This window comes from Hemiscyllium ocellatum, unplaced genomic scaffold, assembly GCF_020745735.1.
Source record: "Hemiscyllium ocellatum isolate sHemOce1 unplaced genomic scaffold, sHemOce1.pat.X.cur. scaffold_1034_pat_ctg1, whole genome shotgun sequence".
NCBI lineage: Eukaryota > Metazoa > Chordata > Chondrichthyes > Orectolobiformes > Hemiscylliidae > Hemiscyllium > Hemiscyllium ocellatum.
Window position 1 is genome coordinate 21,918 of NW_026867648.1, and position 21,448 is coordinate 43,365.

Here is a 21,448-nt window from a genome sequence, read left to right on the forward strand (position 1 = left end):
TTGGCGAGGAAGATATAGAGACAATTGCGTCTAGACTGAGAAGAGATCGAGGTTCACAAGGAAGAGTTATTAGAAATACTGCAGAGTGTGAAAATAGAGTGTGAAAAAATCCCTGCGCCGGATGGGATCTATCTGATGTTGTTTAGCAAATGCACTGCAGGAAGGTACAAATCAAGCTGATGCTCACAACGGCTCGTTTTGAGCCGCTAATTGGCAGTGAAGTGGCGGCGTCAATAACAGCTGTCACGCATCTCGTCTTATTCCACACCCTGAGCTCGAAATGACCCGAGATCTCTCGCTGAGTTTCTGCAGGGTCTTGCTTGGACGACACCATGACACTTTTTCACTGCAGTGAATCATGAAATCGCGTCGTGACTGTGAATAAAACGATGGAAACTTCCAGCAGAGGAGGAGCCGACCCTGAAGCAGGCAGCTGAGGACAAATGTTTCTCCTTTGCCAGTGAAAGGCACTGCTTCAGAAATTGGAAGCTTCCAAGTGAAGCTGTGTTGGCGATTATCTTCGCTGCTTGCTCACCTTTTTAATTCTGATTCCGTGATAATCAATCACATTACATATCGACATGCTGCCAGCGTGTGACGTTACATTTGGGCCAGTGGCGTAATGGATAACGCGTCTGACTTCGGATCAGAAGATTGTAGGTTCGAGTCCTACCTGGCTCGTGGGGGAACGTCTCACTTTAACCGTGGTCCGTGTTGACGCTCCCCAATGAAGTCCTTGTCGGGATGGCGCTTCTGCAGTTAGAACTTGTGTTTGTTCTATTGTCCATTTCAAATTTCACCTCACCACAACGGACACTTCTGTCAGTCTCGGGTGTCTCCCTCTGTGGGTGGAAATGAGCATGAGCTCCTCTAAAGAGTTACAATTCGTTGTGAAAATGTCATACTTCTGCCCCATTATTGTGCCATTTAAGAACACAGGATAACCTCATTGACACTTGCCCTGGAAACATTAGAATACACAAGACTTTGAGCCAAAGTTGGAAACTGCGACTTGAATAGATGGTTCTCTGATTAGCCGCAATGCACAATGGGCAGAATGGCCTTTTCCCACTTTGTAAATCTTCGAAGACAAGTTGAAAATAATCTGCAACGAAAATGTTCAGAAAGGGGCTTTTATTTCGACCAAATACGATAGTACCTATCGCCTTGTCTTGTTATTTACTTGTGAGGTTTCGTTACTCTAAGCACCGTGGCCCGGATCCTATTCCCGCTCACGGAACGGTTGTCTTGTTCAGCAAACATATTGGTGTACCAGTACTTCTGCGGATTTTCCGATGCAAACAGGTCATTGGTTTTGTCCAAAACATTATGAAGTTTAACATAAAACAAACAGCTGCAGTTGCTGGAAATCTGAGCCAAAAACGAAAATAGTTTGCGGAACACATCAAGCCTGGCAACAGAAACGTCGACTTTGCTGCTCCTCGGATGCTGCCTTACCGACTGTGCTTTTCCAGCATCACTCTGATCTAAAATCTGGTTTCCAGCATCTGCAGTCCTCACTTTTACTTAGTTTCTTCAGTGTCGCTGGTTCCCAACTCAACAACTCCATCTCTAGCGGTTTCATGTCTGTTCCTCCATGCTGAGGAGCTGAAGAGTGAAGAAAATTAACTCACCCCATCCATCTCTGGGGTAATTGGGGACGGAAAAAGAATCTTATCACATTGAAATATATCTAGATACCACTTAATCCCTGTCTTTTATTGGGAACCATCTCTTTCATTGTAACCATGAGGAAAGACCATTTCGTTCGCCAGAATATGTCACAACGTTTGATTGTTTCTCGTCCAAGAACACTCAGATCAATAGCGCCCTTGATAAGCTCTGTTGGTCATGTTCTCAAAGAGATCTAGCAAATTGCCAAGTGCGATTTTCCTTTCAAAAAATAATTTTGACTAGGTTTGGCTGTAAATATCTTTTCCGAACTTTGTGCTTTTGTTCTTTTACATTGGCGCTCGAGGGTTACAACGATGTCAGAAAAGACCTAAAAAGAGAGCTGAGAAGAGTCAGGAGGAGACATGAGAAGTTGTTGGCGGATATGATCAGCGTTAAGCTAAGGCTTTCCATTGGTTAACCTAAGGCTTTCCATAGGTATGTCAGGAATAAAAGAATGACGAGAGTTAGCTTTGGGACAGTCAAGGATAATAGTGGGAAGTTGTGTGTGGAGTCAGAGGAGATAGGGGAAGCACTACGTAAACAGTGTTCGACAGTATTTGCTACAGAAAATGAAAATGTTGGCGAGGAAGATATAGAGACAATTGCGTCTAGACTGAGAAGAGATCGAGGTTCACAAGGAAGAGTTATTAGAAATACTGCAGAGTGTGAAAATAGAGTGTGAAAAAATCCCTGCGCCGGATGGGATCTATCTGATGTTGTTTAGCAAATGCACTGCAGGAAGGTACAAATCAAGCTGATGCTCACAACGGCTCGTTTTGAGCCGCTAATTGGCAGTGAAGTGGCGGCGTCAATAACAGCTGTCACGCATCTCGTCTTATTCCACACCCTGAGCTCGAAATGACCCGAGATCTCTCGCTGAGTTTCTGCAGGGTCTTGCTTGGACGACACCATGACACTTTTTCACTGCAGTGAATCATGAAATCGCGTCGTGACTGTGAATAAAACGATGGAAACTTCCAGCAGAGGAGGAGCCGACCCTGAAGCAGGCAGCTGAGGACAAATGTTTCTCCTTTGCCAGTGAAAGGCACTGCTTCAGAAATTGGAAGCTTCCAAGTGAAGCTGTGTTGGCGATTATCTTCGCTGCTTGCTCACCTTTTTAATTCTGATTCCGTGATAATCAATCACATTACATATCGACATGCTGCCAGCGTCGGACGTTACGTTTGGGCCAGTGGCGTAATGGATAACGCGTCTGACTTCGGATCAGAAGATTGTAGGTTCGAGTCCTACCTGGCTCGTGGGGGAACGTCTCACTTTAACCGTGGTCCGTGTTGACGCTCCCCAATGAAGTCCTTGTCGGGATGGCGCTTCTGCAGTTAGAACTTGCGTTTGTTCTATTGTCCATTTCAAATTTCACCTCACCACAACGGACACTTCTGTCAGTCTCGGGTGTCTCCCTCTGTGGGTGGAAATGAGCATGAGCTCCTCAAAAGAGTTACAATTCGTTGTGAAAATGTCATACTTCTGCCCCATTATTGTGCCATTTAAGAACACAGGATAACCTCATTGACACTTGCCCTGGAAACATTAGAATACACAAGACTTTGAGCCAAAGTTGGAAACTGCGACTTGAATAGATGGTTCTCTGATTAGCCGCAATGCACAATGGGCAGAATGGCCTTTTCCCACTTTGTAAATCTTCGAAGACAAGTTGAAAATAATCTGCAACGAAAATGTTCAGAAAGGGGCTTTTATTTCGACCAAATACGATAGTACCTATCGCCTTGTCTTGTTATTTACTTGTGAGGTTTCGTTACTCTAAGCACCGTGGCCCGGATCCTATTCCCGCTCACGGAACGGTTGTCTTGTTCAGCAAACATATTGGTGTACCAGTACTTCTGCGGATTTTCCGATGCAAACAGGTCATTGGTTTTGTCCAAAACATTATGAAGTTTAACATAAAACAAACAGCTGCAGTTGCTGGAAATCTGAGCCAAAAACGAAAATAGTTTGCGGAACACATCAAGCCTGGCAACAGAAACGTCGACTTTGCTGCTCCTCGGATGCTGCCTTACCGACTGTGCTTTTCCAGCATCACTCTGATCTAAAATCTGGTTTCCAGCATCTGCAGTCCTCACTTTTACTTAGTTTCTTCAGTGTCGCTGGTTCCCAACTCAACAACTCCATCTCTAGCGGTTTCATGTCTGTTCCTCCATGCTGAGGAGCTGAAGAGTGAAGAAAATTAACTCACCCCATCCATCTCTGGGGTAATTGGGGACGGAAAAAGAATCTTATCACATTGAAATATATCTAGATACGACTTAATCCCTGTCTTTTATTGGGAACCATCTCTTTCATTGTAACCATGAGGAAAGACCATTTCGTTCGCCAGAATATGTCACAACGTTTGATTGTTTCTCGTCCAAGAACACTCAGATCAATAGCGTCCTTGATAAGCTCTGTTGGTCATGTTCTCAAAGAGATCTAGCAAATTGCCAAGTGCGATTTTCCTTTCAAAAAATAATTTTGACTAGGTTTGGCTGTAAATATCTTTTCCGAACTTTGTGCTTTTGTTCTTTTACATTGGCGCTCGAGGGTTACAACGATGTCAGAAAAGACCTAAAAAGAGAGCTGAGAAGAGTCAGGAGGAGACATGAGAAGTTGTTGGCCGATATGATCAGCGTTAAGCTAAGGCTTTCCATTGGTTAACCTAAGGCTTTCCATAGGTATGTCAGGAATAAAAGAATGACGAGAGTTAGCTTTGGGACAGTCAAGGATAATAGTGGGAAGTTGTGTGTGGAGTCAGAGGAGATAGGGGAAGCACTACGTAAACAGTGTTCGACAGTATTTGCTACAGAAAATGAAAATGTTGGCGAGGAAGATATAGAGACAATTGCGTCTAGACTGAGAAGAGATCGAGGTTCACAAGGAAGAGTTATTAGAAATACTGCAGAGTGTGAAAATAGAGTGTGAAAAAATCCCTGCGCCGGATGGGATCTATCTGATGTTGTTTAGCAAATGCACTGCAGGAAGGTACAAATCAAGCTGATGCTCACAACGGCTCGTTTTGAGCCGCTAATTGGCAGTGAAGTGGCGGCGTCAATAACAGCTGTCACGCATCTCGTCTTATTCCACACCCTGAGCTCGAAATGACCCGAGATCTCTCGCTGAGTTTCTGCAGGGTCTTGCTTGGACGACACCATGACACTTTTTCACTGCAGTGAATCATGAAATCGCGTCGTGACTGTGAATAAAACGATGGAAACTTCCAGCAGAGGAGGAGCCGACCCTGAAGCAGGCAGCTGAGGACAAATGTTTCTCCTTTGCCAGTGAAAGGCACTGCTTCAGAAATTGGAAGCTTCCAAGTGAAGCTGTGTTGGCGATTATCTTCGCTGCTTGCTCACCTTTTTAATTCTGATTCCGTGATAATCAATCACATTACATATCGACATGCTGCCAGCGTGTGACGTTACATTTGGGCCAGTGGCGTAATGGATAACGCGTCTGACTTCGGATCAGAAGATTGTAGGTTCGAGTCCTACCTGGCTCGTGGGGGAACGTCTCACTTTAACCGTGGTCCGTGTTGACGCTCCCCAATGAAGTCCTTGTCGGGATGGCGCTTCTGCAGTTAGAACTTGTGTTTGTTCTATTGTCCATTTCAAATTTCACCTCACCACAACGGACACTTCTGTCAGTCTCGGGTGTCTCCCTCTGTGGGTGGAAATGAGCATGAGCTCCTCAAAAGAGTTACAATTCGTTGTGAAAATGTCATACTTCTGTCCCATTATTGTGCCATTTAAGAACACAGGATAACCTCATTGACACTTGCCCTGGAAACATTAGAATACACAAGACTTTGAGCCAAAGTTGGAAACTGCGACTTGAATAGATGGTTCTCTGATTAGCCGCAATGCACAATGGGCAGAATGGCCTTTTCCCACTTTGTAAATCTTCGAAGACAAGTTGAAAATAATCTGCAACGAAAATGTTCAGAAAGGGGCTTTTATTTCGACCAAATACGATAGTACCTATCGCCTTGTCTTGTTATTTACTTGTGAGGTTTCGTTACTCTAAGCACCGTGGCCCGGATCCTATTCCCGCTCACGGAACGGTTGTCTTGTTCAGCAAACATATTGGTGTACCAGTACTTCTGCGGATTTTCCGATGCAAACAGGTCATTGGTTTTGTCCAAAACATTATGAAGGTTAACATAAAACAAACAGCTGCAGTTGCTGGAAATCTGAGCCAAAAACGAAAATAGTTTGCGGAACACATCAAGCCTGGCAACAGAAACGTCGACTTTGCTGCTCCTCGGATGCTGCCTTACCGACTGTGCTTTTCCAGCATCACTCTGATCTAAAATCTGGTTTCCAGCATCTGCAGTCCTCACTTTTACTTAGTTTCTTCAGTGTCGCTGGTTCCCAACTCAACAACTCCATCTCTAGCGGTTTCATGTCTGTTCCTCCATGCTGAGGAGCTGAAGAGTGAAGAAAATTAACTCACCCCATCCATCTCTGGGGTAATTGGGGACGGAAAAAGAATCTTATCACATTGAAATATATCTAGATACGACTTAATCCCTGTCTTTTATTGGGAACCATCTCTTTCATTGTAACCATGAGGAAAGACCATTTCGTTCGCCAGAATATGTCACAACGTTTGATTGTTTCTCGTCCAAGAACACTCAGATCAATAGCGCCCTTGATAAGCTCTGTTGGTCATGTTCTCAAAGAGATCTAGCAAATTGCCAAGTGCGATTTTCCTTTCAAAAAATAATTTTGACTAAGTTTGGCTGTAAATATCTTTTCCGAACTTTGTGCTTTTGTTCTTTTACATTGGTGTCCAGCAGCTTCCAAATGACAGCAAAGGTATGAAAGGAGATGGAAGCCTTGAGCCCATCACGTCAGCGACAGCTTTCAGTGAGGTGACGGGACTCGTCTGTAGTCATGGCCGAGTGGTTAAGGCGATGGATTAGAAATCCATTGGGGTTTCCCCACGCAGGTTCGAATCCTGCTGACTACGTTCCTAATGCCTTCCTATTGGAGCAATTTTCGGTCAAAGTTCAGGAAACCTGCTTTGAAAACCAGGCCGGTCATTTGATGTGACTTGGGAAACTCGAGTTCTTCATCAGAAATGTTCCACATCTAAAACGTTATCTCTGTTTCTCTTTTCAGATACCCTGCTCGTCACGTCGGGTTTCAGCAGTTGTTATTGAACGTCCTGAGCGGAATTGCTGCTTTTCCTTTGATTCCTTTAATCCCAGTCCTCTGTTCACTGACTCTGATCAGTGGCAACACTTCTTCCTGCACGTCAAAGTGCTCGTTCCCCACCGCTCCCTCTCCATCATTACAAACAATCGCAGGAAATTGCCACTTAACCGCCTTTGTTCCAAAGTGAAACTCACCAGCCTCGGGAATCTCTCCACCAAACGGGACTTCTCATGCCTGGACATGGTGCAAGCCAGAGAGTTGTGAAGAGATACTGTGAAAATATTGTCAATTGGCAGTTGGAAATATGTTTAGGAAGCAAACCATATAATCTAGGATCCAGCTTTGGAAATCTTGAGAAACTCTTTGGGAAATGGAATCAGAGGAGAATGAAGAAGTGTGAAATCTCGGACCGAGTAGAGGACGGGACATTGACTCTGATGTTCTCGGGACAGGAACTCATCTGAGACATTGAAAGAATTCTCGCTCCCGTACGTGAGGAATACAAACTTCATCTGGATTCTGGGACAATGAAAAACTCTGGAACACTCAAGACAATATCCAAATATTGACTGGGATCACTGCAGTACGACTACTATAGATGGGTCACATTTTGTCCAGTGTGGGCAGGAGGGCTTCCTGACACAGTATGTAGACAGGCCTTCAAGGGACGAAGCCACTTTAGATTTAATAGTGGGTAACGAGCCTGGCCAGGTTTTAGATTTGGAAGTAGGTGAGCACTTTGCAATGAGGAGCTTATTACGATGCAATGAGGTAGGATTTAGGAAGCGTAGAATGGTGTAGGAAACAGCAGGGGCTGAGCACATTAAAAAACCACATCTGGTTTCCAGCATCTGCAGTCCTCACTTTTACTTAGTTTCTTCAGTGTCGCTGGTTCCCAACTCAACAACTCCATCTCTAGCGGTTTCATGTCTGTTCCTCCATGCTGAGGAGCTGAAGAGTGAAGAAAATTAACTCACCCCATCCATCTCTGGGGTAATTGGGGACGGAAAAAGAATCTTATCACATTGAAATATATCTAGATACGACTTAATCCCTGTCTTTTATTGGGAACCATCTCTTTCATTGTAACCATGAGGAAAGACCATTTCGTTCGCCAGAATATGTCACAACGTTTGATTGTTTCTCGTCCAAGAACACTCAGATCAATAGCGCCCTTGATAAGCTCTGTTGGTCATGTTCTCAAAGAGATCTAGCAAATTGCCAAGTGCGATTTTCCTTTCAAAAAATAATTTTGACTAAGTTTGGCTGTAAATATCTTTTCCGAACTTTGTGCTTTTGTTCTTTTACATTGGTGTCCAGCAGCTTCCAAATGACAGCAAAGGTATGAAAGGAGATGGAAGCCTTGAGCCCATCACGTCAGCGACAGCTTTCAGTGAGGTGACGGGACTCGTCTGTAGTCATGGCCGAGTGGTTAAGGCGATGGATTAGAAATCCATTGGGGTTTCCCCACGCAGGTTCGAATCCTGCTGACTACGTTCCTAATGCCTTCCTATTGGAGCAATTTTCGGTCAAAGTTCAGGAAACCTGCTTTGAAAACCAGGCCGGTCATTTGATGTGACTTGGGAAACTCGAGTTCTTCATCAGAAATGTTCCACATCTAAAACGTTATCTCTGTTTCTCTTTTCAGATACCCTGCTCGTCACGTCGGGTTTCAGCAGTTGTTATTGAACGTCCTGAGCGGAATTGCTGCTTTTCCTTTGATTCCTTTAATCCCAGTCCTCTGTTCACTGACTCTGATCAGTGGCAACACTTCTTCCTGCACGTCAAAGTGCTCGTTCCCCACCGCTCCCTCTCCCATCATTACAAACAATCGCAGGAAATTGCCACTTAACCGCCTTTGTTCCAAAGTGAAACTCACCAGCCTCGGGAATCTCTCCACCAAACGGGACTTCTCATGCCTGGACATGGTGCAAGCCAGAGAGTTGTGAAGAGATACTGTGAAAATATTGTCAATTGGCAGTTGGAAATATGTTTAGGAAGCAAACCATATAATCTAGGATCCAGCTTTGGAAATCTTGAGAAACTCTTTGGGAAATGGAATCAGAGGAGAATGAAGAAGTGTGAAATCTCGGACCGAGTAGAGGACGGGACATTGACTCTGATGTTCTCGGGACAGGAACTCATCTGAGACATTGAAAGAATTCTCGCTCCCGTACGTGAGGAATACAAACTTCATCTGGATTCTGGGACAATGAAAAACTCTGGAACACTCAAGACAATATCCAAATATTGACTGGGATCACTGCAGTACGACTACTATAGATGGGTCACATTTTGTCCAGTGTGGGCAGGAGGGCTTCCTGACACAGTATGTAGACAGGCCTTCAAGGGACGAAGCCACTTTAGATTTAATAGTGGGTAACGAGCCTGGCCAGGTTTTAGATTTGGAAGTAGGTGAGCACTTTGCAATGAGGAGCTTATTACGATGCAATGAGGTAGGATTTAGGAAGCGTAGAATGGTGTAGGAAACAGCAGGGGCTGAGCACATTAAAAATGTGGAGCTTATTCAAGGAAAAGCTCCTGTGTGTCCTAGATAAGTATGTACCTGTCAGACAGTGAGGAAGATATAGAACGCGTGAGCCGTGGTTTACTAAGGAAGTGGAATCCCTGGTCAAGAAGAACAAGAAGTCTTCTGTTAGGACAAAACGTGAAAACTCAGTTGGAGCGCTCGAGGGTTACAACGATGTCAGAAAAGACCTAAAAAGAGAGCTGAGAAGAGTCAGGAGGAGACATGAGAAGTTGTTGGCGGATATGATCAGCGTTAAGCTAAGGCTTTCCATTGGTTAACCTAAGGCTTTCCATAGGTATGTCAGGAATAAAAGAATGACGAGAGTTAGCTTTGGGACAGTCAAGGATAATAGTGGGAAGTTGTGTGTGGAGTCAGAGGAGATAGGGGAAGCACTACGTAAACAGTGTTCGACAGTATTTGCTACAGAAAATGAAAATGTTGGCGAGGAAGATATAGAGACAATTGCGTCTAGACTGAGAAGAGATCGAGGTTCACAAGGAAGAGTTATTAGAAATACTGCAGAGTGTGAAAATAGAGTGTGAAAAAATCCCTGCGCCGGATGGGATCTATCTGATGTTGTTTAGCAAATGCACTGCAGGAAGGTACAAATCAAGCTGATGCTCACAACGGCTCGTTTTGAGCCGCTAATTGGCAGTGAAGTGGCGGCGTCAATAACAGCTGTCACGCATCTCGTCTTATTCCACACCCTGAGCTCGAAATGACCCGAGATCTCTCGCTGAGTTTCTGCAGGGTCTTGCTTGGACGACACCATGACACTTTTTCACTGCAGTGAATCATGAAATCGCGTCGTGACTGTGAATAAAACGATGGAAACTTCCAGCAGAGGAGGAGCCGACCCTGAAGCAGGCAGCTGAGGACAAATGTTTCTCCTTTGCCAGTGAAAGGCACTGCTTCAGAAATTGGAAGCTTCCAAGTGAAGCTGTGTTGGCGATTATCTTCGCTGCTTGCTCACCTTTTTAATTCTGATTCCGTGATAATCAATCACATTACATATCGACATGCTGCCAGCGTGTGACGTTACATTTGGGCCAGTGGCGTAATGGATAACGCGTCTGACTTCGGATCAGAAGATTGTAGGTTCGAGTCCTACCTGGCTCGTGGGGGAACGTCTCACTTTAACCGTGGTCCGTGTTGACGCTCCCCAATGAAGTCCTTGTCGGGATGGCGCTTCTGCAGTTAGAACTTGTGTTTGTTCTATTGTCCATTTCAAATTTCACCTCACCACAACGGACACTTCTGTCAGTCTCGGGTGTCTCCCTCTGTGGGTGGAAATGAGCATGAGCTCCTCTAAAGAGTTACAATTCGTTGTGAAAATGTCATACTTCTGCCCCATTATTGTGCCATTTAAGAACACAGGATAACCTCATTGACACTTGCCCTGGAAACATTAGAATACACAAGACTTTGAGCCAAAGTTGGAAACTGCGACTTGAATAGATGGTTCTCTGATTAGCCGCAATGCACAATGGGCAGAATGGCCTTTTCCCACTTTGTAAATCTTCGAAGACAAGTTGAAAATAATCTGCAACGAAAATGTTCAGAAAGGGGCTTTTATTTCGACCAAATACGATAGTACCTATCGCCTTGTCTTGTTATTTACTTGTGAGGTTTCGTTACTCTAAGCACCGTGGCCCGGATCCTATTCCCGCTCACGGAACGGTTGTCTTGTTCAGCAAACATATTGGTGTACCAGTACTTCTGCGGATTTTCCGATGCAAACAGGTCATTGGTTTTGTCCAAAACATTATGAAGTTTAACATAAAACAAACAGCTGCAGTTGCTGGAAATCTGAGCCAAAAACGAAAATAGTTTGCGGAACACATCAAGCCTGGCAACAGAAACGTCGACTTTGCTGCTCCTCGGATGCTGCCTTACCGACTGTGCTTTTCCAGCATCACTCTGATCTAAAATCTGGTTTCCAGCATCTGCAGTCCTCACTTTTACTTAGTTTCTTCAGTGTCGCTGGTTCCCAACTCAACAACTCCATCTCTAGCGGTTTCATGTCTGTTCCTCCATGCTGAGGAGCTGAAGAGTGAAGAAAATTAACTCACCCCATCCATCTCTGGGGTAATTGGGGACGGAAAAAGAATCTTATCACATTGAAATATATCTAGATACCACTTAATCCCTGTCTTTTATTGGGAACCATCTCTTTCATTGTAACCATGAGGAAAGACCATTTCGTTCGCCAGAATATGTCACAACGTTTGATTGTTTCTCGTCCAAGAACACTCAGATCAATAGCGTCCTTGATAAGCTCTGTTGGTCATGTTCTCAAAGAGATCTAGCAAATTGCCAAGTGCGATTTTCCTTTCAAAAAATAATTTTGACTAGGTTTGGCTGTAAATATCTTTTCCGAACTTTGTGCTTTTGTTCTTTTACATTGGCGCTCGAGGGTTACAACGATGTCAGAAAAGACCTAAAAAGAGAGCTGAGAAGAGTCAGGAGGAGACATGAGAAGTTGTTGGCCGATATGATCAGCGTTAAGCTAAGGCTTTCCATTGGTTAACCTAAGGCTTTCCATAGGTATGTCAGGAATAAAAGAATGACGAGAGTTAGCTTTGGGACAGTCAAGGATAATAGTGGGAAGTTGTGTGTGGAGTCAGAGGAGATAGGGGAAGCACTACGTAAACAGTGTTCGACAGTATTTGCTACAGAAAATGAAAATGTTGGCGAGGAAGATATAGAGACAATTGCGTCTAGACTGAGAAGAGATCGAGGTTCACAAGGAAGAGTTATTAGAAATACTGCAGAGTGTGAAAATAGAGTGTGAAAAAATCCCTGCGCCGGATGGGATCTATCTGATGTTGTTTAGCAAATGCACTGCAGGAAGGTACAAATCAAGCTGATGCTCACAACGGCTCGTTTTGAGCCGCTAATTGGCAGTGAAGTGGCGGCGTCAATAACAGCTGTCACGCATCTCGTCTTATTCCACACCCTGAGCTCGAAATGACCCGAGATCTCTCGCTGAGTTTCTGCAGGGTCTTGCTTGGACGACACCATGACACTTTTTCACTGCAGTGAATCATGAAATCGCGTCGTGACTGTGAATAAAACGATGGAAACTTCCAGCAGAGGAGGAGCCGACCCTGAAGCAGGCAGCTGAGGACAAATGTTTCTCCTTTGCCAGTGAAAGGCACTGCTTCAGAAATTGGAAGCTTCCAAGTGAAGCTGTGTTGGCGATTATCTTCGCTGCTTGCTCACCTTTTTAATTCTGATTCCGTGATAATCAATCACATTACATATCGACATGCTGCCAGCGTCGGACGTTACGTTTGGGCCAGTGGCGTAATGGATAACGCGTCTGACTTCGGATCAGAAGATTGTAGGTTCGAGTCCTACCTGGCTCGTGGGGGAACGTCTCACTTTAACCGTGGTCCGTGTTGACGCTCCCCAATGAAGTCCTTGTCGGGATGGCGCTTCTGCAGTTAGAACTTGTGTTTGTTCTATTGTCCATTTCAAATTTCACCTCACCACAACGGACACTTCTGTCAGTCTCGGGTGTCTCCCTCTGTGGGTGGAAATGAGCATGAGCTCCTCAAAAGAGTTACAATTCGTTGTGAAAATGTCATACTTCTGCCCCATGATTGTGCCATTTAAGAACACAGGATAACCTCATTGACACTTGCCCTGGAAACATTAGAATACACAAGACTTTGAGCAAAAGTTGGAAACTGCGACTTGAATAGATGGTTCTCTGATTAGCCGCAATGCACAATGGGCAGAATGGCCTTTTCCCACTTTGTAAATCTTCGAAGACAAGTTGAAAATAATCTGCAACGAAAATGTTCAGAAAGGGGCTTTTATTTCGACCAAATACGATAGTACCTATCGCCTTGTCTTGTTATTTACTTGTGAGGTTTCGTTACTCTAAGCACCGTGGCCCGGATCCTATTCCCGCTCACGGAACGGTTGTCTTGTTCAGCAAACATATTGGTGTACCAGTACTTCTGCGGATTTTCCGATGCAAACAGGTCATTGGTTTTGTCCAAAACATTATGAAGGTTAACATAAAACAAACAGCTGCAGTTGCTGGAAATCTGAGCCAAAAACGAAAATAGTTTGCGGAACACATCAAGCCTGGCAACAGAAACGTCGACTTTGCTGCTCCTCGGATGCTGCCTTACCGACTGTGCTTTTCCAGCATCACTCTGATCTAAAATCTGGTTTCCAGCATCTGCAGTCCTCACTTTTACTTAGTTTCTTCAGTGTCGCTGGTTCCCAACTCAACAACTCCATCTCTAGCGGTTTCATGTCTGTTCCTCCATGCTGAGGAGCTGAAGAGTGAAGAAAATTAACTCACCCCATCCATCTCTGGGGTAATTGGGGACGGAAAAAGAATCTTATCACATTGAAATATATCTAGATACCACTTAATCCCTGTCTTTTATTGGGAACCATCTCTTTCATTGTAACCATGAGGAAAGACCATTTCGTTCGCCAGAATATGTCACAACGTTTGATTGTTTCTCGTCCAAGAACACTCAGATCAATAGCGCCCTTGATAAGCTCTGTTGGTCATGTTCTCAAAGAGATCTAGCAAATTGCCAAGTGCGATTTTCCTTTCAAAAAATAATTTTGACTAGGTTTGGCTGTAAATATCTTTTCCGAACTTTGTGCTTTTGTTCTTTTACATTGGCGCTCGAGGGTTACAACGATGTCAGAAAAGACCTAAAAAGAGAGCTGAGAAGAGTCAGGAGGAGACATGAGAAGTTGTTGGCGGATATGATCAGCGTTAAGCTAAGGCTTTCCATTGGTTAACCTAAGGCTTTCCATAGGTATGTCAGGAATAAAAGAATGACGAGAGTTAGCTTTGGGACAGTCAAGGATAATAGTGGGAAGTTGTGTGTGGAGTCAGAGGAGATAGGGGAAGCACTACGTAAACAGTGTTCGACAGTATTTGCTACAGAAAATGAAAATGTTGGCGAGGAAGATATAGAGACAATTGCGTCTAGACTGAGAAGAGATCGAGGTTCACAAGGAAGAGTTATTAGAAATACTGCAGAGTGTGAAAATAGAGTGTGAAAAAATCCCTGCGCCGGATGGGATCTATCTGATGTTGTTTAGCAAATGCACTGCAGGAAGGTACAAATCAAGCTGATGCTCACAACGGCTCGTTTTGAGCCGCTAATTGGCAGTGAAGTGGCGGCGTCAATAACAGCTGTCACGCATCTCGTCTTATTCCACACCCTGAGCTCGAAATGACCCGAGATCTCTCGCTGAGTTTCTGCAGGGTCTTGCTTGGACGACACCATGACACTTTTTCACTGCAGTGAATCATGAAATCGCGTCGTGACTGTGAATAAAACGATGGAAACTTCCAGCAGAGGAGGAGCCGACCCTGAAGCAGGCAGCTGAGGACAAATGTTTCTCCTTTGCCAGTGAAAGGCACTGCTTCAGAAATTGGAAGCTTCCAAGTGAAGCTGTGTTGGCGATTATCTTCGCTGCTTGCTCACCTTTTTAATTCTGATTCCGTGATAATCAATCACATTACATATCGACATGCTGCCAGCGTCGGAGGTTACGTTTGGGCCAGTGGCGTAATGGATAACGCGTCTGACTTCGGATCAGAAGATTGTAGGTTCGAGTCCTACCTGGCTCGTGGAGGAACGTCTCACTTTAACCGTGGTCCGTGTTGACGCTCCCCAATGAAGTCCTTGTCGGGATGGCGCTTCTGCAGTTAGAACTTGTGTTTGTTCTATTGTCCATTTCAAATTTCACCTCACCACAACGGACACTTCTGTCAGTCTCGGGTGTCTCCCTCTGTGGGTGGAAATGAGCATGAGCTCCTCAAAAGAGTTACAATTCGTTGTGAAAATGTCATACTTCTGCCCCATTATTGTGCCATTTAAGAACACAGGATAACCTCATTGACACTTGCCCTGGAAACATTAGAATACACAAGACTTTGAGCCAAAGTTGGAAACTGCGACTTGAATAGATGGTTCTCTGATTAGCCGCAATGCACAATGGGCAGAATGGCCTTTTCCCACTTTGTAAATCTTCGAAGACAAGTTGAAAATAATCTGCAACGAAAATGTTCAGAAAGGGGCTTTTATTTCGACCAAATACGATAGTACCTATCGCCTTGTCTTGTTATTTACTTGTGAGGTTTCGTTACTCTAAGCACCGTGGCCCGGATCCTATTCCCGCTCACGGAACGGTTGTCTTGTTCAGCAAACATATTGGTGTACCAGTACTTCTGCGGATTTTCCGATGCAAACAGGTCATTGGTTTTGTCCAAAACATTATGAAGGTTAACATAAAACAAACAGCTGCAGTTGCTGGAAATCTGAGCCAAAAACGAAAATAGTTTGCGGAACACATCAAGCCTGGCAACAGAAACGTCGACTTTGCTGCTCCTCGGATGCTGCCTTACCGACTGTGCTTTTCCAGCATCACTCTGATCTAAAATCTGGTTTCCAGCATCTGCAGTCCTCACTTTTACTTAGTTTCTTCAGTGTCGCTGGTTCCCAACTCAACAACTCCATCTCTAGCGGTTTCATGTCTGTTCCTCCATGCTGAGGAGCTGAAGAGTGAAGAAAATTAACTCACCCCATCCATCTCTGGGGTAATTGGGGACGGAAAAAGAATCTTATCACATTGAAATATATCTAGATACCACTTAATCCCTGTCTTTTATTGGGAACCATCTCTTTCATTGTAACCATGAGGAAAGACCATTTCGTTCGCCAGAATATGTCACAACGTTTGATTGTTTCTCGTCCAAGAACACTCAGATCAATAGCGCCCTTGATAAGCTCTGTTGGTCATGTTCTCAAAGAGATCTAGCAAATTGCCAAGTGCGATTTTCCTTTCAAAAAATAATTTTGACTAGGTTTGGCTGTAAATATCTTTTCCGAACTTTGTGCTTTTGTTCTTTTACATTGGCGCTCGAGGGTTACAACGATGTCAGAAAAGACCTAAAAAGAGAGCTGAGAAGAGTCAGGAGGAGACATGAGAAGTTGTTGGCCGATATGATCAGCGTTAAGCTAAGGCTTTCCATTGGTTAACCTAAGGCTTTCCATAGGTATGTCAGGAATAAAAGAATGACGAGAGTTAGCTTTGGGACAGTCAAGGATAATAGTGGGAAGTTGTGTGTGGAGTCAGAGGAGATAGGGGAAGCACTACGTAAACAGTGTTCGACAGTATTTGCTACAGAAAATGAAAATGTTGGCGAGGAAGATATAGAGACAATTGCGTCTAGACTGAGAAGAGATCGAGGTTCACAAGGAAGAGTTATTAGAAATACTGCAGAGTGTGAAAATAGAGTGTGAAAAAATCCCTGCGCCGGATGGGATCTATCTGATGTTGTTTAGCAAATGCACTGCAGGAAGGTACAAATCAAGCTGATGCTCACAACGGCTCGTTTTGAGCCGCTAATTGGCAGTGAAGTGGCGGCGTCAATAACAGCTGTCACGCATCTCGTCTTATTCCACACCCTGAGCTCGAAATGACCCGAGATCTCTCGCTGAGTTTCTGCAGGGTCTTGCTTGGACGACACCATGACACTTTTTCACTGCAGTGAATCATGAAATCGCGTCGTGACTGTGAATAAAACGATGGAAACTTCCAGCAGAGGAGGAGCCGACCCTGAAGCAGGCAGCTGAGGACAAATGTTTCTCCTTTGCCAGTGAAAGGCACTGCTTCAGAAATTGGAAGCTTCCAAGTGAAGCTGTGTTGGCGATTATCTTCGCTGCTTGCTCACCTTTTTAATTCTGATTCCGTGATAATCAATCACATTACATATCGACATGCTGCCAGCGTGTGACATTACATTTGGGCCAGTGGCGTAATGGATAACGCGTCTGACTTCGGATCAGAAGATTGTAGGTTCGAGTCCTACCTGGCTCGTGGGGGAACGTCTCACTTTAACCGTGGTCCGTGTTGACGCTCCCCAATGAAGTCCTGGTCGGGATGGCGCTTCTGCAGTTAGAACTTGTGTTTGTTCTATTGTCCATTTCAAATTTCACCTCACCACAACGGACACTTCTGTCAGTCTCGGGTGTCTCCCTCTGTGGGTGGAAATGAGCATGAGCTCCTCAAAAGAGTTACAATTCGTTGTGAAAATGTCATACTTCTGCCCCATTATTGTGCCATTTAAGAACACAGGATAACCTCATTGACACTTGCCCTGGAAACATTAGAATACACGAGACTTTGAGCCAAAGTTGGAAACTGCGACTTGAATAGATGGTTCTCTGATTAGCCGCAATGCACAATGGGCAGAATGGCCTTTTCCCACTTTGTAAATCTTCGAAGACAAGTTGAAAATAATCTGCAACGAAAATGTTCAGAAAGGGGCTTTTATTTCGACCAAATACGATAGTACCTATCGCCTTGTCTTGTTATTTACTTGTGAGGTTTCGTTACTCTAAGCACCGTGGCCCGGATCCTATTCCCGCTCACGGAACGGTTGTCTTGTTCAGCAAACATATTGGTGTACCAGTACTTCTGCGGATTTTCCGATGCAAACAGGTCATTGGTTTTGTCCAAAACATTATGAAGTTTAACATAAAACAAACAGCTGCAGTTGCTGGAAATCTGAGCCAAAAACGAAAATAGTTTGCGGAACACATCAAGCCTGGCAACAGAAACGTCGACTTTGCTGCTCCTCGGATGCTGCCTTACCGACTGTGCTTTTCCAGCATCACTCTGATCTAAAATCTGGTTTCCAGCATCTGCAGTCCTCACTTTTACTTAGTTTCTTCAGTGTCGCTGGTTCCCAACTCAACAACTCCATCTCTAGCGGTTTCATGTCTGTTCCTCCATGCTGAGGAGCTGAAGAGTGAAGAAAATTAACTCACCCCATCCATCTCTGGGGTAATTGGGGACGGAAAAAGAATCTTATCACATTGAAATATATCTAGATACCACTTAATCCCTGTCTTTTATTGGGAACCATCTCTTTCATTGTAACCATGAGGAAAGACCATTTCGTTCGCCAGAATATGTCACAACGTTTGATTGTTTCTCGTCCAAGAACACTCAGATCAATAGCGCCCTTGATAAGCTCTGTTGGTCATGTTCTCAAAGAGATCTAGCAAATTGCCAAGTGCGATTTTCCTTTCAAAAAATAATTTTGACTAGGTTTGGCTGTAAATATCTTTTCCGAACTTTGTGCTTTTGTTCTTTTACATTGGCGCTCGAGGGTTACAACGATGTCAGAAAAGACCTAAAAAGAGAGCTGAGAAGAGTCAGGAGGAGACATGAGAAGTTGTTGACGGATATGATCAGCGTTAAGCTAAGGCTTTCCATTGGTTAACCTAAGGCTTTCCATAGGTATGTCAGGAATAAAAGAATGACGAGAGTTAGCTTTGGGACAGTCAAGGATAATAGTGGGAAGTTGTGTGTGGAGTCAGAGGAGATAGGGGAAGCACTACGTAAACAGTGTTCGACAGTATTTGCTACAGAAAATGAAAATGTTGGCGAGGAAGATATAGAGACAATTGCGTCTAGACTGAGAAGAGATCGAGGTTCACAAGGAAGAGTTATTAGAAATACTGCAGAGTGTGAAAATAGAGTGTGAAAAAATCCCTGCGCCGGATGGGATCTATCTGATGTTGTTTAGCAAATGCACTGCAGGAAGGTACAAATCAAGCTGATGCTCACAACGGCTCGTTTTGAGCCGCTAATTGGCAGTGAAGTGGCGGCGTCAATAACAGCTGTCACGCATCTCGTCTTATTCCACACCCTGAGCTCGAAATGACCCGAGATCTCTCGCTGAGTTTCTGCAGGGTCTTGCTTGGACGACACCATGACACTTTTTCACTGCAGTGAATCATGAAATCGCGTCGTGACTGTGAATAAAACGATGGAAACTTCCAGCAGAGGAGGAGCCGACCCTGAAGCAGGCAGCTGAGGACAAATGTTTCTCCTTTGCCAGTGAAAGGCACTGCTTCAGAAATTGGAAGCTTCCAAGTGAAGCTGTGTTGGCGATTATCTTCGCTGCTTGCTCACCTTTTTAATTCTGATTCCGTGATAATCAATCACATTACATATCGACATGCTGCCAGCGTGTGACGTTGCATTTGGGCCAGTGGCGTAATGGATAACGCGTCTGACTTCGGATCAGAAGATTGTAGGTTCGAGTCCTACCTGGCTCCTGGGGGAACGTCTCACTTTAACCGTGGTCCGTGTTGACGCTCCCCAATGAAGTCCTTGTCGGGATGGCGCTTCTGCAGTTAGAACTTGTGTTTGTTCTATTGTCCATTTCAAATTTCACCTCACCACAACGGACACTTCTGTCAGTCTCGGGTGTCTCCCTCTGTGGGTGGAAATGAGCATGAGCTCCTCAAAAGAGTTACAATTCGTTGTGAAAATGTCATACTTCTGTCCCATTATTGTGCCATTTAAGAACACAGGATAACCTCATTGACACTTGCCCTGGAAACATTAGAATACACAAGACTTTGAGCCAAAGTTGGAAACTGCGACTTGAATAGATGGTTCTCTGATTAGCCGCAATGCACAATGGGCAGAATGGCCTTTTCCCACTTTGTAAATCTTCGAAGACAAGTTGAAAATAATCTGCAACGAAAATGTTCAGAAAGGGGCTTTTATTTCGACCAAATACGATAGTACCTATCGCCTTGTCTTGTTATTTACTTGTGAGGTTTCGTTACTCTAAGCACCGTGGCCCGGATCCTATTCCCGCTCACGGAACGGTTGTCTTGTTCAGCAAACATATTGGTGTACCAGTACTTCTGCGGATTTTCCGATGCAAACAGGTCATTGGTTTTGTCCAAAACATTATGAAGGTTAACATAAAACAAACAGCTGCAGTTGCTGGAAATCTGAGCCAAAAACGAAAATAGTTTGCGGAACACATCAAGCCTGGCAACAGAAACGTCGACTTTGCTGCTCCTCGGATGCTGCCTTACCGACTGTGCTTTTCCAGCATCACTCTGATCTAAAATCTGGTTTCCAGCATCTGCAGTCCTCACTTTTACTTAGTTTCTTCAGTGTCGCTGGTTCCCAACTCAACAACTCCATCTCTAGCGGTTTCATGTCTGTTCCTCCATGCTGAGGAGCTGAAGAGTGAAGAAAATTAACTCACCCCATCCATCTCTGGGGTAATTGGGGACGGAAAAAGAATCTTATCACATTGAAATATATCTAGATACCACTTAATCCCTGTCTTTTATTGGGAACCATCTCTTTCATTGTAACCATGAGGAAAGACCATTTCGTTCGCCAGAATATGTCACAACGTTTGATTGTTTCTCGTCCAAGAACACTCAGATCAATAGCGCCCTTGATAAGCTCTATTGGTCATGTTCTCAAAGAGATCTAGCAAATTGCCAAGTGCGATTTTCCTTTCAAAAAATAATTTTGACTAGGTTTGGCTGTAAATATCTTTTCCGAACTTTGTGCTTTTGTTCTTTTACATTGGCGCTCGAGGGTTACAACGATGTCAGAAAAGACCTAAAAAGAGAGCTGAGAAGAGTCAGGAGGAGACATGAGAAGTTGTTGGCCGATATGATCAGCGTTAAGCTAAGGCTTTCCATTGGTTAACCTAAGGCTTTCCATAGGTATGTCAGGAATAAAAGAATGACGAGAGTTAGCTTTGGGACAGTCAAGGATAATAGTGGGAAGTTGTGTGTGGAGTCAGAGGAGATAGGGGAAGCACTACGTAAACAGTGTTCGACAGTATTTGCTACAGAAAATGAAAATGTTGGCGAGGAAGATATAGAGACAATTGCGTCTAGACTGAGAAGAGATCGAGGTTCACAAGGAAGAGTTATTAGAAATACTGCAGAGTGTGAAAATAGAGTGTGAAAAAATCCCTGCGCCGGATGGGATCTATCTGATGTTGTTTAGCAAATGCACTGCAGGAAGGTACAAATCAAGCTGATGCTCACAACGGCTCGTTTTGAGCCGCTAATTGGCAGTGAAGTGGCGGCGTCAATAACAGCTGTCACGCATCTCGTCTTATTCCACACCCTGAGCTCGAAATGACCCGAGATCTCTCGCTGAGTTTCTGCAGGGTCTTGCTTGGACGACACCATGACACTTTTTCACTGCAGTGAATCATGAAATCGCGTCGTGA

At 44.3% G+C, this 21,448-nt stretch overlaps 10 non-coding genes across 10 annotated transcripts; all 10 read left to right on the forward strand.

Moving 5' to 3' along the window:
- Window positions 1-608: 608 nt before the first annotated feature.
- Window positions 609-681, forward strand: trnar-ucg (transfer RNA arginine (anticodon UCG)). The gene has a single exon. It is a non-coding gene; the product is annotated as a tRNA-Arg (tRNA).
- A 2,179-nt stretch (window positions 682-2,860) lies between these two features.
- Window positions 2,861-2,933, forward strand: trnar-ucg (transfer RNA arginine (anticodon UCG)). The gene has a single exon. It is a non-coding gene; the product is annotated as a tRNA-Arg (tRNA).
- A 2,179-nt stretch (window positions 2,934-5,112) lies between these two features.
- On the forward strand, window positions 5,113-5,185 carry trnar-ucg (transfer RNA arginine (anticodon UCG)). The gene has a single exon. It is a non-coding gene; the product is annotated as a tRNA-Arg (tRNA).
- A 1,390-nt stretch (window positions 5,186-6,575) lies between these two features.
- Window positions 6,576-6,657, forward strand: trnas-aga (transfer RNA serine (anticodon AGA)). The gene has a single exon. It is a non-coding gene; the product is annotated as a tRNA-Ser (tRNA).
- A 1,602-nt stretch (window positions 6,658-8,259) lies between these two features.
- trnas-aga (transfer RNA serine (anticodon AGA)) lies at window positions 8,260-8,341 on the forward strand. The gene has a single exon. It is a non-coding gene; the product is annotated as a tRNA-Ser (tRNA).
- Window positions 8,342-10,421: 2,080 nt separating this feature from the next.
- trnar-ucg (transfer RNA arginine (anticodon UCG)) lies at window positions 10,422-10,494 on the forward strand. Its single transcript has one exon. It is a non-coding gene; the product is annotated as a tRNA-Arg (tRNA).
- A 2,179-nt stretch (window positions 10,495-12,673) lies between these two features.
- trnar-ucg (transfer RNA arginine (anticodon UCG)) lies at window positions 12,674-12,746 on the forward strand. Its single transcript has one exon. It is a non-coding gene; the product is annotated as a tRNA-Arg (tRNA).
- Window positions 12,747-14,925: 2,179 nt separating this feature from the next.
- On the forward strand, window positions 14,926-14,998 carry trnar-ucg (transfer RNA arginine (anticodon UCG)). The gene has a single exon. It is a non-coding gene; the product is annotated as a tRNA-Arg (tRNA).
- A 2,179-nt stretch (window positions 14,999-17,177) lies between these two features.
- Window positions 17,178-17,250, forward strand: trnar-ucg (transfer RNA arginine (anticodon UCG)). The gene has a single exon. It is a non-coding gene; the product is annotated as a tRNA-Arg (tRNA).
- Window positions 17,251-19,429: 2,179 nt separating this feature from the next.
- trnar-ucg (transfer RNA arginine (anticodon UCG)) lies at window positions 19,430-19,502 on the forward strand. The gene has a single exon. It is a non-coding gene; the product is annotated as a tRNA-Arg (tRNA).
- The last annotated feature ends 1,946 nt before the right edge of the window (window positions 19,503-21,448 follow it).